Source organism: Dipteris shenzhenensis, chromosome 11 (assembly GCF_047967505.1).
Source record: "Dipteris shenzhenensis isolate YYH24624 ecotype China chromosome 11, Dip_SZ_1.0, whole genome shotgun sequence".
NCBI classification, from domain to species: Eukaryota; Viridiplantae; Streptophyta; class Polypodiopsida; order Gleicheniales; family Dipteridaceae; genus Dipteris; species Dipteris shenzhenensis.
The window spans coordinates 43,572,705-43,587,643 of record NC_141606.1 but is presented as its reverse complement, the minus strand read 5'-3'; positions in this window follow the sequence as shown (position 1 = coordinate 43,587,643).

The following is a 14,939-nucleotide window of genomic DNA, read 5'->3' as shown; positions in this document are numbered from 1 at the left end:
CATCTTCTACCTTGATTCGAGTGGAGGAACGCCTTGTACATTTCAAATTCAATTTCTTCATGATTCGGGGCACCATGACATTACATTCAGCTCCCCCATCAACACACACATTTTTGACATAGCAATTATCTATGATGACATCAACTGTATGTGGGTGCCAATCAATTTCTTCAGAGATAGAAGATACCTCTCTTACCTTTCCCTTTTTCTTGTTCCTCCTTGTTGAGAGCCCTTGCTACAGCTCACATCTCACCTTAGGGCTTAATGCTATTAGTTGAGGGAGCATGATGCTTAAAGAACGATGAGTAAGGTCCTGAACGATCGAATAGTCTTCTTGCCCCGAGCTGATGGGAAAATCTAAGGGTGACCACTTACTCCTGTGAGATATTTTAGTGTTCTCTATTGGTGGGTCTGCCATCTCAGCATCTGAGGGCTCTGAGAAGGACACCTTCTTCTTGGGGCGGCTTGTTCCACGGTTGGGAGAGGGGTCCGAGGTGGTACGACTTCTTTTCCCGAGGTCAAGGATCTTTACATTAGAATCCTCAGTGCCAGATTCACTTAGAAGATTCACCCTTGGAATATTGGGACATTCTATGCAATAATGACCTTTCTGGTGGCACTCGTAGCATACAACATTAGCTCGGTCTCTTGGAGGGTGGTTGGCTTGATTTCTGATGCCCACCATCTGAAGCTGAAGATCATTCAGGGCCTTGGCTAGGTCATTGACTCCGAGTTCTTTTGCAGGAGGGGCCTCTTTAGCTAGAGGGGCCGAGGGAGTAGAAAGGAGGGGGGCTCGTGGGCGAGGCTGGGAAAATCTTCGAAGCAGAGGGTGAGAATATACACCTTGTTGAGGGTAATCATTCAAGGGAGGACCATACATTTGAGGTGGAGGTGGTGGATACATCCCTAATGAGGGGTGGGGGTATGCCCCTGAGTTAGACCCCCCAGGTTGTTGTTGCAAGAATTGAGGGGGTTGCGGAGGGACAATCATCTTCTTTGAAGCGGGATCAGACTGAACTTTATCAAACTTTAACACTTATTTCATTAATTTTGGACTCATATGTCTACTTTTGGACTATTCCTTAAAATCCTTCCCAACTGAAAAGTTTACTTTATGAAACTGTCATTCGAGAATCAAAAGTTTACTTTCTGGCACTATCATTTTCACATAAGACATTTCAAAATATCTCTCTACAATGTTGTACAAATAATGCAAAAACTACTATTAAATCCTAAATTTGTATTTCTTGTTTATAAGAATCATATTCTTAAAATAAAAAATCCGAGTTATTAGTTTAAATCCATGAAAAACCATGCTATTGAGGATTCACAACATTTTAAAAATGTATACATAAGAGACCACAACATTTTAAAAATGTATACATAAGAGACCTGTAAGACTCTTTTTACTTTCAATGCAGAAAACTATAACACTCTTGAATATTCAAGAAATTAAAAGGTTTATATACACATGAGACATGATGGAAGCCTCTTTTGTACTCCAAAAAATAGCAATAGCTATGCTTGCAATTTTACATTATCATGTCATAAGTTTTACAACAAATATTGCTCTGGATGAGTCTTTGTACAAAGGATCTCCTGTGGCCTTTTCAATAATTTAATTTTTCCTTTACAATGAGTTTAGTACAAATGGGCGATCCAAACATTTGCTTGTTTGAATGTCCTTTTCTATCATGATCACAGAAATGAGCGATCCAAACATTTGCTTGTTCAGAATGTCCTTTCCATCGTCACTTGTCGCTTGGGTGCCATCTTCATTCACTCTCATCTCTGACAACCACCACCACCTTCACTCTTTCTCGATATTTGAATGGTGTTATCATGGGCATTCTTCATTTGCGCTATCTCCTTCTACTTCCTCCTGGGCGAGCATCTTTGTGAACTCTGTAATGTGCGTAATAATTGGTTGCGGTAATTTTATTTTGTCTTCTACATCATACCCCATGTGCTTCTTTGTTTTCTTTGACCTTGATTTCCAGGATACTATGACTGTCTCTGTGGAAAGTCTTGAAATTGCTTCATGGTTTGGGACCCATTCCTTTTTCAAACAACTACTATACAATGTGCTGTTATCTTGGTTCTCCTTCCTGCCCCTTGGCTCATACCATACCGCTGTAAATGTTGTAGCTCTCCCCCGGTCATCCATGCTCACGTCAACTACTTTCGCAACCCAAAACTTCACATTCTCATGTTCATCATCCGATGGTCGAACTGCAACAAAACAATGGACATCTATGTCTATTTGTGGCATAAACTCTCTCTTCTTGGGTCCACAATATGGACGTGGGAGCAACGATTCAAACTCATTTTCAAAGAGACCACATGTTGGACGCAAGTCATTACCAACATTTGGCCAAAATAAAGGCCGTTCTGCCTTAATATCATCTTCTCGCATTTTTGCAAGGTCCTTTATCAATTGGTAGGTCTTGCTAATTACAACAGTAGTGTGTTCCTTCCAAGAGGGCTTCCAATCAGGAAATCTCCGGAGCATTTCCTCTTTGTATGCAATAAAAGCTTTTAAGCCTTCTATTTCACCTTTGGATTTCTCGCTGAATTCTTTTATAGGAGCCCATGTTGGATGCATTTCTTTGCTCGGGATTGAAGTTAAGAGAGAGTAAGGTTCTTCAGGTTCCCATTTTTTATCAAGAGAATAGTGTTGCCATTGCATCACTGGTTTTTCATCCTTTAAGAAAAATCAAGTGTAGCGAGAGAGAGGGGAGGGAGAGAGAGAGAAGGGGGGGGGGGCCGCTGCCGCTGCCGTGGCAGCGAGAGAGGGGGAGGGGGGGGAGAGGGAAGGGGGGGGGCCGGGGCAGTGAGAGAGAGAAGGGGGGGGCCGCAGAGAGGGGGGAAGCCGCGAGGGGGGGAGAGAGAGAGGGGAGGGGGAGGCCGCTGCCGCGGCAGCGGAGAGGGGGGGAGGGAGGGGAGGGAGAGGGGAGGGGAGAGGGGGGGGGGAGAGAGAAGGGGGGGCGGCGAGAGAGGGAGGGGGGGGAGAGAGAAGGGGGGGCGGCGAGAGAGAGGGGGGAGAGGGAGGGGAGGGGAGGGGAGGGGGAGAGAGAGAAGGGGGGGGCTGCTGCCGCTGCCGCGGCAGCAAGAGGGGGGGAGGGGGGGAGAGGGAAGGGGGGGGGGCAGGGGGCAGTGAGAGAGAGGGGAGGGAGAGAGAGAGAGAGAGAAGGGGGGGCTGCTGCCGCTGCCGCGGTAGCGAGAGAGGGGGAGGGGGGGAGAGGGAAGGGGGGGGTGGGGGCAGCGAGAGAGAGGGGAGGGGGAGAGAGAGAAGGGGGGGCCCAGCGGCAGCGAGAGAGGGGGAGGGGAAGAGGGAAGGGGGGGGGCGGGGGCAGCGAGAGAGAGGGGAGGGGGAGAGAGAGAAGGGGGTGGGCCATTGCCACTACTGCAGCAGCGAGAGAGGGGGAGGGGGGGAGAGGGAAGGGGGGGGCGGGGGCAGCGAGAGAGAGGGGAGGGAGAGAGAGAGAGGGGGGAGAGGGAGGGGAGGGGAGGGGAGGGGAGAGAGAGAGGGGGGACAGAGAGAGAAGGGGGGCCAGCGAGAGAGAGGGGAGGGAGAGAGAGAGAGGGGGGAGAGGGGGGGGAGAGGGAGGGGAGGGGAGGGGAGGGGGAGAGGGGGGAGCCGCTGCTGCGGCAGCGAGAGAGGGGGAGGGGGGGGAGAGGGAAGGGGTGGGGAGAGGGAAGAGAGAGGGGGGGGCCGCTGCCGCGACAGCGAGAGAGGAGGGGGGGAGAGAGAGAAGGGGGGAGATGCGAGAGCGAGAGAGAGGGGGAGGGAGAGAGAGAGAGGAGGGGGGGGCCACTGCCATGGTAGCGAAAGAGAGGGAGGGGGGGAGAGAGAGAGAGGGGGGAGAGAGAGAGAGGGGAGGGGGGGAGGTCGCGGCAAGTGAGAGAGAGAGAGTGGGGAGCGCAAGTGAGAGAGAGGGAAAAGGTGAGGAGAAAGGGAGAGAGAGAGAGAGAGAGGGGAAATGAAGAGGAGGGGAGAGACTAGACTAAGATGAGAGGAAACGTAGACTAGAGCGGAGAGGAAAGAGAGAGAGAGAAGAGTGAGAGAGATGAAAATTTAGAGAGGGAGGACACGAGAAAGTACGATCGAGATAGAAAATCTTACCAATGAAGAGGAGAAATGAGTGGGCGACGATCGAGACAAGATAAAGGAGCTACGATCAATGAGGCATATGAGAGGAGATTGGTATGTGATTTAGTCGAAACTTAAACAAACAAAACTCTAAACCTTGGTGTTTGATGAAAATTTAGAGAGGAAGGGCACAAGAGAAAGTACGATCGAGATAAAAAATCTTACCAATGAGGAGAAAAAATGAGTGGGCGACGATCAAGAAGAGATAAAGGAGAGATGTTTTGATGGAAGAATTTGGGAGCTACGATCAATGAGGCATATTAGAGGAGATTGGTGTGTGATTTAGTCGAAACTTAAACAAACAAAACTATAAACCTTGGTGTTTGAAAAGAGAAACGTGTGAAAACTAGAATTTCAAATTTCCTGCCTTTTTTTAAACTATGAATCCTTGTGTTTGAAAAGATAAACGTGTGAAAACTTGAAAATTGTGATAAAAGACAACCTTGTGTTTCAAAAGACAAACGCGTGGATGTGAAAATTGTGATAAAAGACAACCTTGTGTTTCAAAAGACAAACGTGTGGATGTGAAAAGACAAATGTATGCTAAAAGCAAAACTTGTAGAAACTTGAATTTTAAATTTTTCTTTGTTTTTGAATTTAAAATGAGTTTCACTTTCATTTTAATTTACTAGTTTAATTTAGACTATAATTCATTTTGTTTTGGAATATAGAAAGTATAATTTTAATTTTATTACATTTTAAATTAAAATTTTAAAAGTAGTTTAACTGACATTCGTTATTATTACTTTAATTTATTTCTTTTTAGGGAGAATTAATATATTCTTCTAGGTAAATATTAAAATTTTAATTTTAAGTCTTGTTTTCTTTATTTTACGTTATTTTTTCATAAACTTTAAGTTAAACTACTTTATAGTTTTTATTATTTAAATTCAAATTTATTAAGATTTTAACTTCTTATTAATGTGAATGTAGGTAAATATTAAATTTTTAATTTTAAGTCTTGTTTTCTTTATTTTACGTTATTTTTTCATAAACTTTAAGTTAAACTACTTTATAGTTTTTATTATTTAAATTTAAATTTATTTAGATTTTAACTTCTTATTAATGTGAATGTTCAATTCTTATGAGTTTTAAGTAAATTAGTTTTTGAAAATATAAATTTTATCTTTTTTAAAATGAGAAGGGAAAGGGAGAGAGAGAGAAGGGGGGGGGCCGCGGCAGCGAGAGAGAATGGGGGGGGAGAGAGAGAGAAAGGGGTGGGAGGATGGGAGTGGGAGAGGGAGTGGGAATGGGGAAGGTGAAAGAATGGACGTGGGCGTGGGAGTGAGAATGGGGAAGGTGGGGTGGGAGGATGGGGGCGGCAGCGAGAGAGAAGGGGGGGGAGAGAGAGAGAAAGGGGTGTGAGTTTAAACACAACCTTAGTGTATTAAAAAGAATAATGGAAAATAGATTATTTTTTGCTTTTAATTCGCAACCTAAGGATATTAAAAAGAACAATGGAAAAGAAATTATTTCTTGCTTTTCTTCGCTTCGACGGTTGGTGTAGTCTAGATTAGCATAGATTAGTTTGTCCTTAGAGGAGAGAACTCCAAAAAAACCAATCAAAGCCATGCTCAAAATTTCCCGACTAGTTCCTAATCGGAGTCAGTCCATTCGTTCACATTCGGTTTCACAGTCACAACAACCCTACCATTTAAGCAACGATTAAGGTTTTTAAACTTTCAAGATGATTGAAAGTTGTATCAGTGGACATGACAGATTACAGTTGTGGAAGTTGACAGAGCATTTTACACTTATATCAGTTGCGGGAGTTGACAGAGCATTTTGCACTTATATATGACAGACTTCAAATTTGTATTCAGAGATCATTGTAAATCCTTATTTTTTTTCACATTTATGCTCTAAGCCTTGTAAAGCCTTTTAGGTTATTCCCAAAGCATTTATGCTCTAAGCCTTGTAAAGCCTTGTAGGCTATTCCCAAAGCATGAAATTGATACTTATATGATTGGGAAGAATAAAAACTTGAGGTGTATTAATGGGACTCATTGTACTTTTAATTTTTCAAAGTAATTGTAGTTTGTCAAAGTACTTAAAATTTGTGTTGTGCTTGAATACAGGATGGATCTTGAGGCTACAGTATTTGTCAATGGTATGACACTGAAATACAATGGAAGAATTTATGCCCCAAAGGACTTCACAAACTGGACAGTTGTTGACACAACAAAGAAAGCATGGTTCTTGGTCTTAAGTAAAGGAAATCTCATTCTAGTGATGACAAAGAGAGAGTTGGAGAAAGATGATTGCGCATCAAATGTATCTTTCTCAAAGAGCAATTTGATTCAAGGGGGCACCTTAGTAGGAATAAAAATTGAAAAAGACAGCAGTACAATGATGATTTACACAAAGTCAAGAATGAGCAACAGATCGTTTCTTCTTTCTAAGAAAGATGCAATGCACTTTGTGATGCTGCCGCCAAAAGCACCTAGATTTCCTGAATTGGTTCCTGCATTGGAGATCCTTCAACATGTGTGGGAGGAATTTCCCATTGAGGAAGCAAGAAAAATGCAGTCAAAGATTATCCTTGAATACTTTCAGGGTGTCATCCAACAAGGTTCAACTTCATTGGAGGGACCTAAGGTGCAAGAATCCACACATGAGAAAGGAAGTGATGAGACACGCCATGTAGACCTGGTTCATGGTAATACAAATGAGAGAGGAAGTGGAGTGGATGAGACAGAACACATTGTAGCAATGGATGAGGGTCTTGTACACGTGGATGCTTACAAGGGATCTACATCTGAGACAGGAATTGAATTGGTGGAGACCGGACATGCACATGCATCTCAGACAGAAATTGAATTGAGTGAGACACGACATGCATCAGATAAGACAGGACATGCACACACATCTCTTGTTCATGGTATTACTCACTTAGATGGTGTAACTCATGAAGTTGATGGAATAACAGAACAAGTGAAGCCCTTAAGTATACCTGAAGTTGAGGCAATAGAAGAAGAAGTAGGGCCATCTAAAGCAGTTCACATTGAGCCCCTAAAAAATAAACCTCGACGTCAAATGCAAAAGGCAAGTACTTCACGAGCTACAGTTCCAAGTCCTATAACTGGAAAAAGAGGTTGTTCATATACAAAGAAAGGGCAAAGAAGAGAAGAGGAAGAACATGAAGAGGATGTGGAGGGTCTTGAAATGGAGTCAGATATAGAAGCAGAAATGTTATCAATGAAGAACCTAAATCTTCGCTTGAATGAGGCTATGACAGATGAGGATCCAGGATATATATGGGGCCAGAAGACTCAAGTTATACATGCTTCAACAGTGGTCAAAGCAAGTGTCTTCACCAACAGCAGGACCTTAGATACAGCCTATGCTGAAAAGATTTTTCAGGCTTTGATTGATGGAAAAAAACCAGTTGTTTCTAATTTGGTACTTCGTCCAAGAACATTTTGGCCAGTCATGGGAGATTATAGTCAATCCATCAATTTCTCTCAGCCCATAGATTTTGAGATGCAATTCACTAAGTTCCTCGGAAAACAAGTTCCCTCACTTCAAGAAGGACAGAGTTCAGTGAATGATCCAGAACGACATATAAGGGATGCCAAGAGAAATTTCTTAGCTCATTGTACATTTGAGGCAATAGATGGTCAGCACTATGCCTATGCTTGTAATGAGCGCTCTAGAGATGCATACAAGAAAGGAGAAATTACTTATCAAACCTTCGCGAGTGTGCCTCAATTTCACTACTATTCTACATGCATCTGTATCTTCAAGAACGAGAAAAAATATTTGATTGAGTCGGAAAGACTTAATCATGACATTTATGCACTACGAAAAATCACCTCCACTTCAGAGATGTTGCTCAAAGCTAGGACCATATGGAAAACTTTTAATTCTCCTTTGACCACTCTCGAAAGAACTGCAACTAAAGTGGAAGCGGATAATCTTGTTGACTTCTACACATGCTTGAGTGCCATTGTACCAAGGGGAAAGCAGGAAAGAGCAGAGGTGATTACAAGCTTCAAGACAGTAAGGGATAGGTATCAAGACTACACAAGCATACTTTTCCGTAGTGATGAAGTTTTTCATCAGATCAAAGACGTGTGTCTTGCATGTGAGAAAGGAGATGTTACATATGAGGCTCCATCATTGATTAAAGAGAAGGCAAAGAAGATTGAGAAAAAAGAGATGACAGAACAGATGTGGAGGCCTTTAAGAAACCTACCAGACAAATACGCAAGTCTTGCTGCAGAGAAATTAATGTCCAAAGAATGGTTTTTTGGCAAAAAGGATAAAGATCATTGCATGGAAGATTGCATCATCCAACAGGTCAAGCGTGATGCAGTAAAGAGTGCAATTGAATATTTATTGGGAGAAAAAAATATTCCAATTAGCCAATGTAAAATTGATCATAACATTGTGAGGCAGATGGCATCAGCTTTACCGTCCAGCTAAACAGAAGGCTTGGGCGCATAAATGGGTGAAGGTAGAAGATGATGGATCTAAAATTACTCCCTCTATGAGAAGTGACATTCCGGAAAATGTGTATGCATATGCACAAAAAGTCATCAATAACCACACTCTCAGAAAAGAAAAAACTTTGAACAAGGGCTTTTATTTCATACATGAAATCATTTCAGAGTCTGGAAAGAGTGTTGAGTGCAAGGGAGTTTCATTGAGTGATTTTTTGTCCGACGACACTGCTTGGGAGAGACCTCAGCTTTTCTTTGTCTATGAAATATCACCGGATGACATCCGTCAACTCCTTGACAGAATATTACATACCACCATTGGTAGAGTGGGACAATGTAATATAGTCATATTTGCTAATAAAGATGACAAGGAACAAATGTCTGCTACCCTAGAAAAACAATATGGCAATGAGCTCAAGATTTACAATGGGATATACTCAAGAAAAAGGGACAAGAGAGAATGCGGTCTCAAGATACAAAGTCTAGAAACCTTTTTCTTGTGCATGAAGAGCCCTTACAATGATCACTCCTTACAAAACAATATAAGAGGGAATGCAAAGAGATTGCAACTACTGCTGGAAGAGCATGAAGCTCCAAGTCCCCTCCATCGCAACGCAAATCACTATGAAAGGCCAGCAAAAAGTGCTGATCTTTTAATTAGTATGATGGAATTTTTGCTACCGTCCGGATGGGAAGTCACATTGTGCCGAATGGGACATCTGTTTGAAGCTCTTATCAGAAAAGGACACAATGTAAATATTATTGAGAGCCCTGCTTGCTTGGAATACACCTTGATACCGTGGCTTCTCTCACAATAAAGTTTGATAAGAAAGGTCTGATCTCACATGAAGAGGATGACATAGAGATGATCATGTATGATGAGAGCAAGAAAGATGATGAAAATGATCAAAGCTCTAGATATAATAGTGAGGACACCAGCGATAGCAAGGAAGCAGAAGAAGATGGATATGACACTGACCTTGCCTCTGAAGGTTACATAAAAAGACCACGAAGATATGTAGAGGTATGAAGACTTATGTTTAATTTTCTTTATTCATTTAAAGGTCTTTTTAAATTTATAATTAATTTAAAATTTTGAATCTCATAATTATTTTATCCTTTTATAGGAGAAGGGAGAGGAGGAGGATGAGGAGGACATAGCTAAGCAGAGAATATAGAAAGCTCATCTCAAGAAAGCAAAGCTACTCTGCTATCCGTCGGATGACTCTAGAAAATAATCATACATTGCAGCAAATGGAGAAGTCATTTCAAGTTAGGTTTCAAGTTCGAGAACAACCTCTTACTTTTATATTCGATGAAGAGGACATTTCAATCCTCATAAACTTCAAGAAAGAGGTCAATGACAAGGTTATAATAGCCATCCTCAGGTTTGACACAAACTTTTTACTGACTTTATGCTTTTGTATTTCCATTGGATCAAATGAACTAATATTCTTTTCTTTTTATTGCAGTATGGTTTTACAACAGCTTCCGCTATATATACAAAGATGTGCATATATGGTCGATCCTCTTGTTTCTAGTGTACTTAGCAATAAGCAGAAGACCATAGATGATGTTTTTAAGTGGTTGCAACCTATTGATTTGACTGCGGCGCGAGTTATCTTTACCGCATATCACGAGGAGTGAGTATCAATCCCTACCTAGCTTATCTCTTACATTGTGGAGGATTATATCAAATAATAATTATTCTTAATTGATAATGCAGCTTGCATTGGAGCTTGGTAATTGTGGACATCTTAGCCAAGCAATGCTTCTTTGTCAATTCAATAGCATCTATCCATGGCAGTGTGTCAGAGTAAGTATAACCTACTTGTGTCATATTATGTCAATGAGATGCATCCTATGCAATGCACACATTCATTTATGTTTTCTATTTTGATGTGTAGATCCGCTCGAAAGTTGGTAAGTGCTATAGATGCACTTATGCAAATGGAGGGTGACTTGGAAGATCAAATAGAGTATGTAACATGCTCTGCAGCGAAGCAGAATGATGACCACAGTTGTGGGTGGAGAGTTGGATATAACTGCTTTTTGATCCTTGCTCAAATTTTTAATTTGAGAGGCGGTGAAACCTCATTGTCCACATATACAGACTTGCATCTATATGCATTTATGTCATCTATCATTAAGGCATTTATTGATAACGTGGTGGAGCATCCAGAGGAAACATTGGTTGCTACGCCCATAAGTTGTCCTGATGTAACCGTTGTATTGGACGAAATGGGGAGCTCTTCTGAGGTTAAGGTCATCATTAGCAAGCAACCTCGTGTTTTGACTTTTGGTAGCGAGGAAGTTACAATCCTCTCCGACCCTTTGAAAGAGGCTAATGACAAAGTCATGATGGCCATCCTCAGGTTTGATATGAACATCTCTTGACTTGATACTTCAATCATTTGATTCAATCTGCTTCTAACATTTGTTTATTTATTGCTGCAGTACGGTTATATCTCATTTTCCTAGATCAGTACAGAATTGCGTCTGTATGCTCGATTCTCTTCTTTCAGCTGTACTTAGTGATACCAAGAAGACAGTGGATGATGTTTGTTTAATTCTACAACCTTTAGACTTGGATGGCATACTACTTGTCTTTATGCCATACTATGAGAAGTAAGTATGGTCTCAATCTTTCTTTTACTCTCTTATTTATAATATTGTGTCAATTAATACTTAATATTGTGATAAATCTTATCGCTCTTTATTGGTGATGTAGTTCACATTGGAGCCTGATAGTATGGGACCTTGATGACAACCATTGTTGGTTTGTCAACTCAATTACAGGCTTTCACGGGGTGTTCAGGTAAGTGTTCTTTTATCATATCATTATGAACATGCATCTTACTATTTACTACACAAATTCACTTTGTCATATGTCATGATGGACAGGTCTGCAAACAAGTTAGTTTCTACGATTGTGAAAATCAGGGAGCATCAAGACCAACCAAATTTCCAGACATGCCTTGCAGTGGAGCAAAAAGACATGTTTAGTAGTGGGTGGAGAATTGCCTACAACTTCATGTTGTATCTCAATGAAATTTTTGAACATGTCTCCATAGAAGCATATACCAAGCTCGAGCTACAAGATTTTGTGGCTAAGACTGTTCACTATCTAACTGCTATCATTGGGAAACAACATGATGGACTCAATGAAGAACCTGAGGGAGCCAAAGAAAAAGAAGAGACAATTCAGTCTCCTTCTGTATCACAGCCTCAAGTAGAAGCATTACAGTCTACACTTGAATTAGAGACTCAATGCATTCTTCCTACACAAGAAGTGGAGACTCAATGTGCATCTACAACATCACATCTTGTAAAGGAGGAAGAGATTAAGTCTATCCCGATTGCACCAGAAGTAGAATCTCAATGTACACCATCCACACAAGTAGAGACTCAATGTACTCTTAGAGAATCACAGCCTCAAGAGGACTCATCAGACTCTATTCAGTTGTAAAACATGTAGAAAGAAACATGAGTCCTTGAAGATTTTTATCTTGTTTGTATTGATTAATGATAGTGTTTTTAAAACTTATGTTAAATGTTGCAATACATTAGGATATTTTATGATATTTATTCATTACAATACATTAGGTTTTACTTTTTTGAAAGTCTAATCTATTATGTACAATAAATATCTTATGATGAGAATCTAATAATTATATCATTTTTATGTTCCATCACTTTATTTTATAGATTTCAATGTACTCAAAATCTATCATTTATTATGTACAGCAAGTCTAACTTATATTATATTAAAAGAATTCATTCTTATGTTCCATCACTTTATTTTATAGATTTCAATGTACTCAAAATCTATCATTTATTATGTACAGCAAGTCTAACTTATATTATATTAAAAGAATATCTCATGATGAGATTCTAATAATTACTAACTTATATTATATTAAAAGAATATCTCATGATGAGATTCTATTAATTATATCATTCTTGTGTTCCATCATTTTATTTTATAGATTTCAATGTACTATCACTATCTTATATGTCTCAAATGTCTCCCATTACGGTCTTGCATCCCATCATTTTATTTTATAATGTCTCGCATTACGATCTTGCATCTAGTCATCTCGCATTACGGTCTTGCATCTGTAGTTCTATAAATTCCCTAGTAGTTGTTCATCTTCTATATCTCACCCGCAGCAGACACTTCTTCCACTTTGCTCTTCTTACCTTACTCCTCTCCTCAAGCTTGCTCCTTCCTCTCCTCAAGCTTGCTCCTTCCATCTTGCCCGCAGCCTTGCCTCCTCTTCTCAAGCATACTCCTTTCATCTTGCCTTACCTCCTCTAGTTACCTTCCTCACTCTCGTTACCTTCCTCACCTCGTTCGTCTTCTATATCTTTCCTCACTCTCGTTACCTTCCTCACCTCGTTCGTCTTCTATATCTCACCCACAGCAAAAACTTCTTCCACTTTACTCTTCTTACCTTACTCCTCTCCACACTTCTTCCACTTTACTCTTCTTACCTTACTCCTCTCCTCAAGCTTGCTCCTTCCATCTTGCCCACAACCTTACCTCCTCTTCTCAAGCATACTCCTTTCATCTTGTAGCCATTATGGATCTTTTTAAGGTAATCGATTCTGTCGAGCAAGCCATTAGCAGCCTCAAAGAATGGATTGCCGAGAACCAAGGAAAGAGAGAGGAGAGAAAGCAAAATCCAGCTCCATTAACCCAGTACGAGAAGGATGACTTTGCTTGTCAGAAGGGCTTAGAGAAGGAAGAGGAAAGAAAAATAAGTATGGCTACTACTGAAATAGATAAATTACAGTCATATAGGAGAGAGTTGATAGACTTTCAAAGTGAGATATCTTCGTGTGTGGCTCGTTATGGAAGATTTTCCCCCGAGGAACCGCAAGCCATTCGGAACAAACAAAGTGTTATGTAGGAGAAAATTCATCAATCCTTACTTCTCTTCTATAATTTTAACTACATCGATGAGGAAGAGATGAGCTCAGCTCTTGAATGGGTTGAATTTAGGCTAAGGACTTGAAAATAGAAAATTCATCAAATTGAATGGCTGTAGTCTTGAAAATCTCAGGCTTAACTTTTGAAGGTGTTTATTAACACCATTAAATATTAAGAGAGTTTACAACAACCGAATCTTATTTTTTCATGTAACTTATGTAGTCTTGAAAATCTCAAGCTTAACTTTTGAAGGTGTTTATTAACACCATTAAATATTAAGAGAGTTTACAACAACCGAATCTTATTTTTTCATGTAACTTATGTAGGCTGCGTTAAATTTTATAATTTTAGTTTCATGTCCTTAAAAAAAATATAAAAAAAAGCTTGTTTTTATGTTTTTATATGTGCTTTGAAGATTGGGTTTTTCTTAAATTTTATCTGAAAACTAGTCCAAAAGTATATGTAAAAATGAATTTGTACATTGACAAGTCCAAAATTAATGAAATAAGTGTTCTTTTGAGCAATCTCATTTGCTAGCACCATAGTTTCTAGATTCTCCCATTTAAGCTTGAGGCATAATTCGTCACTTGCTCCTGCTACAAGGTAGCCCATCACATGCTGAGTCATTCCAGCTCAAAATCCGGCATTGTCATCCTGTTTGGCAATTAAATGGTCCAGGAGCATAGCCGCTCGATCCACATATCGACGCACCATCTCACCTTCTGACTACTTCAAGTTTGCCACCTATAGGTACACATTCTTCGGCTCCTCTTCTTTGTTGAAATACTCAATCATCGCTGTTGTCAACCTTGGCTAGCTTTGGTGAATGTCTTTGGCTTGCTTCTCATACCACACTTGAGCCAAACTCTCTAGAAATGTAGGAAGAACCAACAGCCATCTATCTTCAGTAAGAAAGTTGAGAGAAACACAACGGCACTTGAAGGCCACAAGATACTCATTTGGATTTTCTTCAATATGTCCACAAAACACGGGAATGCCAGCCATGCTTGGAAAATGGAAAAGAGAGAGACGAAATGAGCCTTATCTATGGGCAAACAATGGAAACAAGTAGCTTGAACTGAAAATCAGGTGAAGATACATCCACAAAGCACACATAGGTAGGGTAGGGTGTGATTGGTGTATTGTGAAATACTACACGGGAAGAATTTTCAGCATAGAATAGCTCATAGAAAATCTTAAAAGGACCAACCCTCATGATATTGCAGCCATCTTTACAAGCGAGGGTTAGAGACGTGGCGCTGCATGAGGTTGTTCATCAAGGCAAACAAGAATGCCATGACAAATGTCAACAGTTGGAGACCTTGCACATCCCCTTCAGCTTCTTCTAGTTCTTGTAGTCGCCGTGCTATTTCTTTAAGGGGTGTGTGGTCTGGCATCCTTCTTT